The sequence below is a fragment of the Squalius cephalus genome (assembly GCF_949319135.1).
Source record: "Squalius cephalus genome assembly, chromosome: 7".
Taxonomy (NCBI): domain Eukaryota; kingdom Metazoa; phylum Chordata; class Actinopteri; order Cypriniformes; family Leuciscidae; genus Squalius; species Squalius cephalus.
In genome coordinates, this window is record NC_137128.1 from 33,454,753 (window position 1) to 33,458,923 (window position 4,171).

General features: G+C 36.1%; 1 long non-coding RNA gene across 2 annotated transcripts; it reads right to left on the reverse strand.

Annotated features, from left to right (window-relative positions):
* Window positions 1-254: 254 nt before the first annotated feature.
* On the reverse strand, window positions 255-3,467 carry LOC307162332. 2 transcript variants are annotated; one of them, XR_013821900.1, is made up of 4 exons: window positions 3,162-3,467; window positions 2,555-2,689; window positions 976-2,350; window positions 255-674 (listed from the first exon to the last, which is right to left on the reverse strand). It is a non-coding gene; the product is annotated as an uncharacterized lncRNA (long non-coding RNA). The 2 variants fall into 2 exon arrangements; XR_013821899.1 differs by lacking the exon at window positions 2,555-2,689.
* Window positions 3,468-4,171: the final 704 nt, after the last annotated feature.

Consider the following 4,171-nt stretch of genomic DNA (forward strand, 5'->3'; position numbering starts at 1 on the left):
ATCAGGTAAGTTGCTTATTGTTAGTTGGCGTAAGTACAACGTGACCACAATTTACTAAATCTAGGGAACTAAAATATGTTGCAATTGATTCACTTAAAACGAGGGAATGAATTAGTAGGCCTAAATACTAAAACATGAGAACAAATTCTTAATGAGAAGATCTCACTGCTGATGTGCAGACCAAAATGATTATAGATAAAAAGCCCATTTGCATAGATTAGACAGTTTATTCCAAATTTAAATGATTTCTTATATGCATGTTATTCCCATGGGAAAGAAGTCAACAGCATGTGGATTTGAACTTTGTCATATAATACAGCACTTCCTCTGTTTTTGTATGAGTGTTGAGTGTGTTTGAGTCACAGTGGGCTTCAGAGCACAGTAATACACAGCAGAGTCAGACACACACACATCCTGGATTGTCAGAGGAACTGATCTTGATGTGGAGTCCAATGTTGCAGAAAATCTCTTCTTAAAATCAGGCTCAGTAGTTCCTTCACCAAATGTATATTTATTCAGAATGAATGTTGGTGATCTGTTTGGTAGCTGTTTGTACCAGAAGAGATACGGATTTGGATCAGTTGTAGTGTAATTACACCTTAAAATAACTTGATCTCCTTCACTTGCAGGCATTTCTCTTGGAGACTGTTCAACTTTGTCCTGTCCCAAAGACACTAGAAGAATAGATAGAAAAGGGTAAATGTGAGCCTGGAATTGGACATACAATTAAACTCACAGCCTGATGTATTTTCTCTCTGTATGTTAACATTCGCTTTCCATTAAGTGCATGCTTCCATGTATTGGCAAGGTCTGGGTCTGGGCCAGGACGATGAGTGGACCCTCATGAGAATGAGGAACAAAGCAAAATAAACTAACAATAAATCATTAACATGAAGTATCAGTAAACTTAAATCATTTAGTAACATAAATGTTAGTAAACATTGTTCTGTTAAAATGTACCAAAAAAGAGCTTACCATCATAATGTGCTGTGAGACACAGGGAAACCAAAGCCCATTTAAACATAGTTGTTCTGTGCTGTAAAAGAGATCTGTGCTCTCTCTGTGCTTCTCACAGCTCTACTTTAAATGTTTTCATCCTGTCACATGATATAATCATGCATGAAGAGAGCAATGTTGACCCCTTGTGGATAAAGTTTGAAATGATTATACATGATATTATTTTGTAAAAGTAGGTAGCTATATACCTAAGGTAATTAGTATAAAATGTATACTTATCTCTCTGTATGTACTGGATATACCCTGGGGCATTTTTTTTTTTTTTTTTTTTTTGAAGGTGAACTAGTGGCATACATGTTAGTTTTCCAAAAGTGTGTATGAGTCTAAATCTGCTAAGGGCAAATAAATGTAACAAATCTTGTAAAAATGTATCAAAATGCAAATTAAACAAAATTTTATTAAACTTTTATAATTTCCTTAATCTTTTAAACAACTGAGAAGATAGGGATCAAACTATGATTTATAAAAATCATCTGTCAAGTTTATAATATTACATCAATCAAAATATGAGAGTCAAATTGGACAACTACAGGGACTCATCTTTAGATCAATCATTTAACAGTGTATCTATTGCAAAAATAATGGGGGGAAAAGAACATTCAAGAACAGAAAATTTGCAGGAATGTCAGAATCAGATATTTTGGCTTGTCAAAAATGTTACATTCAGCTGTTGCAAACTCATTGACTTAAAAATCAATGTTTTTGTTTTTGTTTGTTTTTTGGTGGTGGTGGTGTTGGGAAAGAAGAGGTTTCATGAGGGTTGGTGATTATTTGGTGTGACTTGATTGTATATTGAGCACTTTTGTACATGTGAATATTTCTGCCATGTTTTCGACAAACATTTTCTCACTTACAATAATAATGCATTTGCATTTCAAAAATGCTCAAAATTGCTTGCAGCATCTTGGTATACTGGAGGGGATCTGGGAATAATTCAAGATTCAAGGGTCCCACTTCTCCCGAACTGTCGAAGACCATTGATTCATCACCCAGATCAGAAGCAGGTTTTTGTACAGTGTTCTAGTGTTTCCTGTGACTGTGGGCACCAGAGCACAGTAATACACAGCAGAGTCTGACACTTCAGCAGAGGAGATCTCCAGATCCACATAGTTTTCTTTTTCTTTTCTGACCTCAGTGGTGAATCTGGAAGACGTATGAGCTTCTTTTGCACCGTCTGAGATGAGCACAAGGAATTCAGGAGCTGATCCGGGATACTGACGGTACCAGTGAAGATAATATGCAGAGGAATAACTGCAGGATAATTTAACACTTGAACCCTCGACAGCAAACTCCTCTGTTTTGTTTGGTTTAATTTCATTTCCATATGTTGCATCTGCAAAAGAAGATCAAACCTTTAATAAACTGGTGTTTAAATTGAATCAGTCATTTGAGACGTACCAGTATAAAATACAATATACTGTACAATGTAAAGAAATACAATTTGTACTTAATTTTGATCAGAAATGGGCAATTCTGCTCAGAGATGTAATACTTTTAGATGTAATACTTTTTAGACTCAAAATACTTCAATACTTACATGCAAATGCAGAAAGCAGAATGACAGAATGGAGTATCATTGTTTTTGTTCCTTATGCTCTGTCGAACAGACTCTCTAACAGACGCTTAACAAGATCACATCAGATGTCAAAGCTTTAAACCCTCCTCCAGAGGTCTAAATATAAGAGCAGATCAGATCTGTTTCATAGTCCACAGTGTCATCACTATTCATATGCTATAGTGCATATAGTGCTCCCTCTTGTGGTTACTTACTAACTTGTACAACATAAATGCTCAGAACACAAACAGAATGTGATCTGATTCATTCCTCAAACTTTGGTTGTTATAGTACTGTAGATCTATATATCAGGTATTCATTTTATGGTCCTGTACAGTCACTACAGCTTAGACACAAAAAAGCACGGCACACCCACCCTCGGAAGTGACGCTGCATAAACTTCATTGTAACTTTGAAGCATTAAATCTTCAAAATATACGGTCATACAGCACATCGTTTGAAAGCGTAGACTCTCAAGATTCCATTAAGCCCACACACAAAGCATAATATGATTTATAACAGTCATAAAACTGTAATCTAGTTGTTAGTCACCTGAACTGGGCGGCGCCAATTCAGTTTGTTTACTTACCGTCAAAATTCTTCCCTCTTTCCACTTCGGTGAAATTGTCCAAAACAAATTGTTTTCATAAATCCCCAAGAGTCCAAGGAAATGGAATATCCAAGCCTTTTAATCCAAAACGATTTGTTCGCCTCACAATCTTGACATTTCTGACCGAATTACGATATAAAAACTGTAAACAGTAGTTCACTACCGGACATTCTTTCGACTCTCACTTCTCATTCGAGACTTATAATACTACATTTGGGTGTCATGTTTGTTGAGCAAAGTCTTACGTATCAAACAAGCCCTCTCACTTCTCTCTCCTTCAATCACAGGCTTTGTTTTAGACCAAAACAGTAAGAGAGTGCCTGACAGGCTGCGCGCGCTGTCAATCTCGTACCTGGGTTTTCGATTGGATAAAAGCCTGGATAAAGCCGGCCAATGTCCAGTCAGTTCAGTTTTGATTGATGGAAGTATTAGCCAACTAAAATCGATTGCAGTGTTAGACAGTTTATGCAAGCATATTCGTCAAATTCAAGTGCGCAATGTTTTCATTCACATGAGCGCTTTCGCCACTCGCGCGACGCACACACATAGTTCTCCGACCATAGACTGTAAACACACATATGCACGCAATGTTTTGACACATGGAGCTTGCATAAATGCACGGATTTACTCCAAAACATATATCTGAGCATCTCTATCATGGATCGTCAACTACAGAAGAGATTTGGAGGTGTTTTTGATGAAGATGAAGATGAAGAGGAGCAGCGACGAAGAGCAGCAGAAAGTAATAGGATATTCATTATAATTATCAGTTTATTGCAATTTATTTGAGTAAAAACCACAATTTGTAATTACAAATGTTCTAAAACATTTATTGTTTTCTTTTTATATATTTTATACATTAGTTTGAAAACGATCACTTCTGGAATGTCTATACATGTAACTTAGTGAGAAATCACTGTTTTTGCTATTAGAATTGTTCAAAATAAAGGGAATTTTGTTCAAATGTTCAAATGTTGTGCTGAAATCGT